This window comes from Arvicanthis niloticus, chromosome 7 (assembly GCF_011762505.2).
Source record: "Arvicanthis niloticus isolate mArvNil1 chromosome 7, mArvNil1.pat.X, whole genome shotgun sequence".
Classification (NCBI taxonomy): domain Eukaryota; kingdom Metazoa; phylum Chordata; class Mammalia; order Rodentia; family Muridae; genus Arvicanthis; species Arvicanthis niloticus.
In genome coordinates, this window is record NC_047664.1 from 20183447 (window position 1) to 20193743 (window position 10297).

Here is a 10297-nt window from a genome sequence, read left to right on the forward strand (position 1 = left end):
GCTAGGACAGGGAAGTAGGCTCAGATACTTTGGTCATCCTGATAAGCCCTTAGAAACATTGATCATGGGGCGTGTTCACGTAACTGGGTTTAATGCCTTGCTTGTTCTTTGACTATTTGTGTTTATTGTCTTGCTTGTTCCTGGACTATTTGCATCTATTGTATTGCTAGACCCTCAATCTAGAACTGACCTTAATACATGCATGTAATCAAAATAGTATAAAAGCGTAAAGGAGGAGGGGGGATGGGATAGGAGGTTCTAGGGAGGGGAAATGGGAAAAGGGGATGACATCTGCATTGTAAATAAATAAAATATCCAATAAAAATAGTAAAACCACTTTGTTGTTGTTTGTAGAGAATTTGTGCAAGTTCTCAAGACAATAGCTGAGACTGCATTGCATGTAAGGACACACAGCCAAATTTAGCGTGCACTATGCATGGCCTTTGCTGTCAAGTCAACAGAACTGAAAACACTTCTTTTTTTTAAAGTTACAACCCAGACTACTATTGTAAAAGCTAATTATTTGGTAGCAACTTTAATATAAAAAAAAATCAAAACCATTTCTTTTTGCTTGTGTGTGTGTGTGTGTGTGTGTGTGTGCATGCGTGTGTTCACACGGCATATAACACAGCACATATGTTACAGATGGTTGTGAGCTGCCAAGTGGGTACTGAGAATTGAACCTAGGTCCTCTGGAAGAGCAGTGTTCCTAACCATTAAGCCATCTCTCCAGCCCCCAAACCATTTCGGATGGTGACTTTATCAAAGCAGTGCATGGAGAGTGTGGCAGGTTTAATGGACCCTGAGAGGAAGAAAGGGAGATTGGTCTCATCAGACCATAGCTAGGTGAATTAAACAAACTGGAGAGAGGAGCTGCTGTTTTTCCATTGTGTTCTGATGTCGGATGCCAACTCTCATGCCAGAAATATGGCCTGATTTGCCATTTTTATTATGGGTATTGATGACAAATATAACTACTCAAGAAAAGACCTTTTTAGTCCCTTTGAGGACACTGGAGAGATGGGGGTGGAGAGATGGCTCAGGACGAGCACACATTGCTCTTGCAGAGGACTCAGGATCCATGCTCCAGGGAGTTCTTAACTCAGAGGGTACCTGCACACACAGGTATACATCCAGACAAGCAAACACACACATACACATAAATAAACACAAAAGACACAACTAAATCAGACTTGTACACAGCAGTAAAGACTAAACTGAAGTGACTGTTTTGGTCCTGGTTGTGCAATAACAGTTCATTTTCTTAATCTGTCATTATTCAGAAAGGTCAGATCTAAGCTACAAAATCTTAGTCACCCTCAGGGTTCTCACCTAATACATAAGAGCTAGAGCTAAGGTCCCAGCATGATCGGTTGTCCAGCTTCCCTCCTCCTTCGACACCTCCCTCTGTCTTCCCTCCCCTCCCCCTCAGTCTGTCTCTCTCTGCTGCAGTTCACCCTGATTCTCTATCCCTCTAGTCAGCTGGCGTCAGTGACTCAGGTTAAACATCCCCAAGTAATACTTCATAGGGCATCCTGCAGGGACACACCGGGCAGGTGTGTGCTGGTGGCTAGTTTGGATTTTATGGATTTTAAAGTTCTGATTGCCAGATGCCTTCCCTCACCATTAATAAATAACTTGCAGAATGGCACTTTGGCACCCTGGTCTACTATGTTTTTGTCTGTAGCTCCCAGACTCTGGTCTGGCACAGGCCATTCCCAGTGTGTGGGTGATACTGCCTTCCCCTCTCAGGCTGACAGAGCACGAGCACCCACGGGTCACACAGCTCTGATGAATCCTTCTGAAGAATGTGTCTGTCAGCCAGACACAAGCGAGCCTGGAGCAGGTGCTGGGGCTTACACGCTTTCTTTGCCATACTTGCCAAATATGAAGAAGAACTGACTCCTCTTAGAGACCAGTGCTGGAGGCTACCTAGGAAGTGGGAGGTGCCATAGGGGATTTTTTTTTTCCTTTGAGGGGAGAAGGGAAAGCCGAGACACATGTTTTATTCCTCTCAACTCCAAACTAGCCTTGAACTCTTTAGCAATCCTCCGGCCTCAGCCTCCTGAGTAGGAGAATTACAGGCATGAACCATCATACCAGATTTAAGGGGAGAAATATGTAAGACAGTGTCTCACTATAGAGCTCTGGCCTAAAACTGGCTGTGTAGATCAGCCTGACTTTGAACTCATAGAGACATGCTTGTCTCTGCCTCCTTAATATTGGAATTAAGGTTTATACCACCATGCCCTGCAAAGAAAAAAAATATTTTTAAAGCTGACATTTCTATTTTTCAATAATTCAAGGCTAGGAATCGTCTGTGTTTTAGAAAGTCATCTTGTGGATTCATCAACACTGCAATCTTAAGCAGGAAGTGTCTGAGCTCAATTGTGTCATATAATAATTCTCATGGGTGTCTGGGCTTTCCCAGAGTCAAATCTATTCAAGGTTGTCCCCTTAGGAGAAATGTATTTGTGTGTATGCTCATGCATCCATGTGCAGGTATGTGGTTCAAAGATTCTGTGCTTGAGAATAATTAGTAGCTCTGGTGGAGATGAGGAAGACCCCAGTGACAACCTCTGTCTTCCTCACTGTTATCTCCTGGACATGGTCCAAAGAAAACCTTTGGTTGGGTGGAAGAATCCAAGCAGACAGAGCACTGCTCTCAGGAACTAAACCTTGAACATCTGAAGCCCCTGCCCAGTGGCTTTATGTCATTCTATCTGGAAATAAGTCAAGACTCATTCACTGTGGGACCATGTAGGGTGTCTTGGTTTTTGGTATGGCATAGGCTTTGAACCCTGGCCCCAATGGGGCAACAGCAGGTGTTCAGCCATGCCCCCAGAACCCAGGGTCCTGACACTCGTCTAAGATCTCCATTTGATCTACGCCATTCAGCCATTCAGTCACATAGGCTATGCAGCTCCTCCCAAAGAGGTGTCGCCAGCACAGGTAGAGGGTGTGACTACAGGCCTCAGCCCTAGAGAGATTTCCATATTAATGAGTTACCTAAAGGCCAGAGGGCATAGCTAATTAAGTGACCCTCCTCCCCCTTTCGCTCCCTATTTAAGTCAGTTCCCCCCTGGCTGAAGTGGGGGTGCACATCCAGATCATCTACCATCTGTCATGCCAATAGAGCCGGTTTGGAAACCCACGGACTTTCCAGTGTTATTGGGGTCTGCCATCTTGTGACCATCGTGGAGGACTTCCCTGAGTTCCCAGCCACCGGTACCCACAAGAAACCACAGTGGTCTTGCTGGCCACAGTGATCATAGAGGTAAAGAACATGGGGAAAAAGGGTGTCCTTTTCACTGGCAGCTTCCTTAGAGAATAAGAGCACTTGTATACACACATACACACACATGTACACACATGTACACACATATACATACACACAGATACACAGACACACACACAAACATATACACAGACATACAGAGACACACAGACACACAGACAGATGTACACAAGACATACATATAGGCACACACATACATACAGATACACATACAAACACACACAGATACATAGACATACACAAACACGCAGGCACACACACATATACAACAGAGTAAATATTAGTAATTAATATCAGAATAAAAGAGTCTGTATTCACTTGGGCCAGGGCTGTCAAGGAAAGTGGAAATGGCTGAGCAGCTCTTACCTCTGAAACCACCATACTTTGTGAACTTAGAATTATCCAGTTAATTGTGATGTTGTAGAAAGATACACATATCTGCCTACGCTCCTGACAGCATGCTCACAGCCAAGGTAAGGGGAGTAGGTATTTGTGTTGGTGCATGGGCCTTGGCAGCCCCAACAAACAGGGCTCCTGTTTTCAATAAGCCAGTTAAAGAGACAGTAATAGTGAAAAACAGAGAAAAAATATTTATTCAATGTAGCAGCATCTGGAAGAGGATCGGCAAAAGACACTCACTGGTATTCCCCCCCTCCCCACGCCCCCCACCCAGTCTGTCTTCTAGGGTATTGATATGTGGTTTAGATGTAAACAGAGGCATGCATCACTGGCAGTACTGGCCAGGGTGGGCTCTTGCCCATCATTGACCCATGGTCTCTCCAGCGAGGTGGTCTGATAAGCTGTCAGAACTATGTGAAATCTTTACAAGAGCCAAACTCCCAAGAGACTCCTGGGAAATTCCATTCTGTGGGTCCATTGTCTCGGTAGCCTGATAAACAAGTGGAAGGGCATATCTCTCTCTCAAGAATCACTTCCTGCTGCCAGGAAAGCACAGTACTCCTGCTATGCCTTCAAGAATGTTCTTTGGTGGCAGATGTCTTACTAGGGAGTGATGGATGGTTGATTTTATGGGTGGTGTGACTCTTTTTTGTTATTTTTTTTTTATTTGAGTGCTGCTATAGTTTGCTTAAATATATCCCAAAGGTTTCCATGGCAAAGGCTTAGTCTCCAGGAAGCTTCAATCCAGAGATAGTAAAAACCATTTGAGATAGCGTCTCACTATGAAGCCTATTGGCTTTGAAGCAGCAGTCCTGGGAGGCAGGCATGCACCATCACACCCAGCAGATGGTGGAAACATTAGGAGGCAGGGTAGGAAACATTAGTGAAAGTGTCTTCACATCGTTGGAGGACATGCCCTTAAAAGGGGCTAGCGGGACTCCAGTCCCTTCTTCATGTTCAGTTTGCTTCCTAGCCCTGAAGTGAGCAGTTTTACCACACAGTATCCCCCGCCATCCAGCAACTCTGCCACAAATGGTGTGCTGGAATCTAAAGTACTCTCCTCTTATAAGTTGACATGTGTAACAGTGATAGAAAGCTGACTATATTTTCCAAAGTTTCTTTTACTAAACAGTCACTACTTGACCCCGAACTTGAAAGCATTTCTTGTACCAACAGCACTGTGCTATTGTAGGGACCCAGCCCCTTGTTCCTGTCCTTTTGGTCTGGCGGCTGTGAGGCAACCTCACGGACATTTCCTTTCTGAGCACCACTTTCCCATCAGCTGATGAGGCCTCGCGGGGTCAGTTCCTGTATCGCCATCTGCTTTGGGGCAGTGGCAATTCCCAGATGGGAAGGAAGTCTCATCTTCCTACTGCCCCGGGGAGCCGCAAGGTCTGAGTAGGAAGTCAGCAGCTTAGGGGAAAGATCTGCTGCGCAGGGAGGTAGACACCCTCCCACACAGCTTCACACAAATCACAGAGCCACTGTGAGCCTCGGTTTCTTCATTTGCAAAGTAAATGCAACAAACACAACAACTCCTAGGGTTTTTGTTTGTTTGTTTGATTTGAGGACCAAATGTACTATTTTTCTCAAAAGCATTTGCGAGTTAGGAAGAGCCTAGGAAGTATTCATTTCAGAAAGCACTCAGGTTTGGGAGTGGAGTCCGGTAAAGGCAGGGGACTGGGTCATTTTCAACTCTCATATTTTGAACTCCAAACTGGAAATTATAACAATCTGTATGTGTTCTTTGCCACCAGCCTCTGGTGAAATTTCACTGTGTGGTTGTGGTTACAGGTGCAAGCTGCCACTGTGATCAGAGTCCTTGGGGACAGAGATCAGGACGGTTGGGAGGGCGCTGCTTCCTTCCTGCTGCTCCACCCTGTGGTTGAGCAGGCAGGTGTGATGCCAGGAGAACCCTGATAAGTTAAGTTCCTGTGGAACTAACTTGAGGCTTGGGAGGTGTTTTTCTACTGGCCAGTGTTACCCGTTGTCTTGCAAAAGAGGGAACCATCAACCACTGGGGTGGTTGGAGCCCTATAACCCCGACAGTGCAATGCTACCTAGCCTTCCTGCTAGGTTAAGGAGATGGGAAGGGGCTTCCCATTCACTTACACAGGGGCCGTGCTGCATCCCTGGACACAGAGACAGCCTTCCCTGTAGCTCTGGGGACTGCCAGATGGTAAGACCCAAGAGCTTGAGGCAGCTCAGTACGGTTCTCTCTGAGAGAGGGCTGCCCAGGAGGACCAGGCAGGGAGAGGCCAGCAGTCTTGGCTGCTGGTGGTGGGGAATTATTTTAAAAGGACTTCACTGGGCCTACTTTCTAACAGAGCCTGTCCAACTAGCCAGTCTATTTCTCCCTTTGTGCATTTCTTTTTGGATTGTTAGAGATTTTTTTTGTCTTTTATGATAATGTATTCATTTCAAAATTACAACCAGTGATTTGTGTTTGCATATTTTATATCCATGGATTCTAACTGTGGCCCCCTATTTTTTTTTTTTTTTGAATTTATGTCTGGACCCAATCTATAAGACTTTGTTCTTTTTTTCCCCTTAGATTCATTTGTTTTATTTTATGTGTATGAATATTTAGTTTGCATACATGGCTTTGTATCATGTGCGTCCTGGGATGCTGGGAGCCAAGGCCCCTTTCTGCCTGGGAGCAAGTGTCAGTTAAGTAAATAGCCTGAGTTAAGGAATACTTTATTTATTGCCCTTCTGCCAGGGAGAAAATATTAATCAGATAAGCAACTTGAGCTGAGAAATGTTTTAATTGCCTTCTTGCTTGTGAGAAAATATTTAGATAAGTAATTTGGGCTAGGAATTCTTGTGGGCTTGGAGAACTCTGCAATTACAGGATGACCCTGGACCCTGACTGTCAGATGACCCTCCTGCCTGCTTGCCTTTATAAGGCAGCCTGAACAATAAAATTTAAGCACTTGATCAGACATTCAGACAAGTGCTTCTTCCTTGTGTCTCTTGTCTCTTCATTCTTTCACCCCCTTCCCTAGGGTCACGTCGAATCCCTGCAGGCAGGGTCAGTGGGAGTGGAGTTATGGATGGTTGAGAGTCGCCATGTGGGTGCTGAGAATCGATCTGCCTCCTCCACATAAATAAGTGCTCTCAACCACCGAGCAACCCCTCTGAGATCGTATTCTTATTTCCTAATACACAGAATAGACAATTTATAGTTCATGAATACTGTATTCGATAGAATCAGACACAATTTAAAACATGTGAGAGGATTTTGTACATTATGTATAACCATGACTTATGATTTATTTGTTGTTTCTATTCTTTAGATTTTTGGGGGGAGAGGCTCTCACCATGTCATCCAGCCTGGCCTGGACCTCACACAGGAGGGAAGGACAGAGAAAGAGGTCTGGACGATTTTAAACAGACGCTAAAAAATTATCAAATGAGAAAAATCTGTTGGCAAATAGAAAGGCTAGACCCTCCGTACTGCTACCCAAACAGATACACAAACACACACACACACACAGACACACACACACAAACATACACTCACACAGAGACACACAAACACACACAAACACACACACAGACACACACAGATATACACAGATATACACACAGACACACACAAACATACACACACAGAGACACACACAGATACACACAAATATACACAAACACACACAGACACACACAGATATACACACACAGACACACACAGATAAATACACACACACAGACACACATACAGAGACACACACAGATACACACAAACACACACAGACACACACAGACATACACAGATATACACATACACAGACACACAGATATACACAAACACACATACAGAGACACATAGACGCACAGACATACAGATACACACACACACACTCCCCTAGAACTGCCTGGAGACTCTGATACTCTGATATAGCCAATATAACACTCAACAGTGTTTGAAAACAACTGGTAACTCATTGTAAAGCAAACACCTCTGGGTAGGGATATAAGGGTGGTAACGAGACATGAATGGCATATACCCCGTGCAGTATATGAAGAAAAGACTACACTATACAAAGGACTCCCAAAGCCCCAAACATGACGTCAAAGCAACATCCTTTGCATGGCATCTGCTGTTTGCTCAGGCCGATTTCCTTCCTCGGAAGTGTGTCTCCGTTTCCTGACAAATTGCCTGTGTTTCTGTTATCATCCACATGTTTCTATCCAATTCCTTGTTCTAGGACATAAGAAAATGTCAATCCCAGAAGATGCCTACTGAATCCCAATACCAGTGTCATCAAGACCCCCTGCCTCAGCCCTATGAGAGCTTCAGTGTGCACCACTGTGCCCTGTTAAAACTTCAACAACTGGGTCATGATATGAGACCTGGATGAGAGGTCCTGAGCACCTGAAGAAAGAAACGGAATTCAAAGGGAAAAGAAGTTGTTGGGAGAAGTACAGAAACTCAGTAAATGATCAAAGAAAATGCCTCTAAGGTTCAGAAAAATTTGCATCAGAAAATGACTTACTAAGTTCTAGGCCCAACAGAAAAAAAGACATACATTTAAGAATACCCGATAAAATTTCTTAGCTGTTGAGCTAAAGAGAAATTTGTACAAGCTTCCAGACAAAAAGAACAAGTAAATTACAAAGAAATTAGATGGCCACCAGCCTTTCCACGTGTCGAGGAAAGCCAGATGCTATAGAACTCTCCCCAGCAACAGAAGAGGAGGCACACTCAGACACGTCTGTCAGGTGAGAGAGTGATTTTGTGTGCATACGAAATGGCTCAGGGAGTGTAGCATATACACTGTACAGAAAGGGCCTCTGCCATTAAAAACATTCTGCAGTCAGCTCACTGCATCAAAATGAACCCCTCCACTCCTGTGAGCTGAAGCTTTGCCCTGGGTTTAAAGGTCCATCTTGGAAATACTTTAAGCTGTGGCAGTCACCTGCTGTGTAGAGAGGATAAGGGCTGCGCCTGCCATGGAGACGCGGGGTTTGAGATGTGTGTTTTTAGCAGTGCCTGCCTGCTGCTGTGCCTGCTGCTGCACCTGCTGCTGCTGTGCCTGCTGCTGTGCCTGCTGTGCCTGCTGTGCCTGCCTGCCTGCCTGCCATTTTTTCCCACCTTGATGGTGATGGACTTAACTCTGGAATTGTAAGCCTAAATAAACCCTTTTTTCTCTAAGGTTACAGCACAGAAAAGTAACTAATACAAGGGTCAAAGGCAAAGAGAAATTTACTGAACTGCACTGCACAGGGTATTCCTCCCTGGGAACCCTTCCCATTCTCAGAAGTTCTTTTTCATTTTTCCATAGGAAATCTTCATTCTCTTTGCTCAAAACAAAAGAAACTGCAAAATCGACATCAGTGGACCAATTCCCAGGGATGGGAAGAGTGGCTGAGAAAAGCCAAAACCCTTGACAGTGGGGAGAAGAGGAAGTGACTTGTGCTCTTTGCGTGGGTCATTGGGATGGGCAGGCAGGTGTGGGTGTCAGCTCTGGATAGATAGATAGTTGGCGTCTTGCTGTGTTGTTAAGTAGTGAGTTTTACTGCAGGCTTAGCAGTTAGGCTCTGGATGTTTGGTTAAGATATCTGTGTCACTTGGGGACGAGTTGCCATGGCATAGCTGTTAAAGAGAGGGAACTCCACTTTTATTTTGGCCTCTGTCTCTGTAGATTCCCCAGGGGAAGTTTGCTGGTGAATTCCTTCCTGAGAAAGGGGATTCCTTGTTGTTGTTGTTTTGTTTATTTTTGATTTTTTTTTTTTTTTTTTTTTGAGATAGGATCTTGCTTTGAAACTCAAGCTGCCCTCAAACTCTGAGGTCCAGGCTAGCCTTGAGCTCATGATGATCCTCCTGCTTCAGCCTTTCAAATGCTGTAGCTGAGGAGAGCTTCAATAAGGGACAGATATAAGAAAGTCTGAGTTCCAGAAAAGAGTGCTTGAGAGCGTGACAGAGACGGTCTGTTAGTCAGGTTTCTGTCACTATAATAAAATACCTTACATAATTAACATGTGAAGGAAAAAGGCTTATTTTGAAAATCATTTTTAGTAAATAAAAATATGTGTGTGTGTGTGCGCACGCACACATGTTGCGGTGGGCTTTTGGAAGTCAGAGGCTAGCTTTTGAGAGTCATCAGTTCTTTTGGATCAATCTCAGGTGCCTCTGGCTCACTGAGTCAGCACTCACACCGGCTCGCCAGCCTGAAAGCCTTTTTTTCACTCGTAGCTCTCTCAGTTCCAGTCTGAGACCAGCTGGCCTGGTATTCTGGCTTGTGCTAAAATGGCACATAAGCTAAGGCAGCACATAAAGGCAGGAATGTGACACAGAGCAGATAGAAGGTCTGGAGTCCTGAGTCCTCCACAAGGACCTGTAGGGGAGCACTGAGCCAACCACAGAAGGAGGGACTCGAACCTAGGGTGGTAAAAGTTCTGACTCACCTCCAGCCCGCTTGTCTGCCTCCCAGGCTGCCTACAGAGGTCTGGCCCCGCCCGCAGCATGTCCTACTTCACCTTCGCATGCCAGTGGCACACTTGTGTCTGTCCTGCCAGCCTAACGCCGAGGGGATCACAGCTCACCCAACACCTCAGGTCTGGAGCATAATTGTGACTTTTAGCTCTGAAAAAAAA

The 10297-nt window shown here is 45.1% G+C and overlaps 1 long non-coding RNA gene across 1 annotated transcript; it reads left to right on the forward strand.

Moving 5' to 3' along the window:
- The first annotated feature begins 3103 nt into the window (after nucleotides 1-3103).
- On the forward strand, nucleotides 3104-10000 carry LOC143443037 (uncharacterized). Its single transcript, XR_013111724.1, has 3 exons — nucleotides 3104-3277; nucleotides 7909-8422; nucleotides 8986-10000. It is a non-coding gene; the product is annotated as an uncharacterized LOC143443037 (long non-coding RNA).
- Nucleotides 10001-10297: the final 297 nt, after the last annotated feature.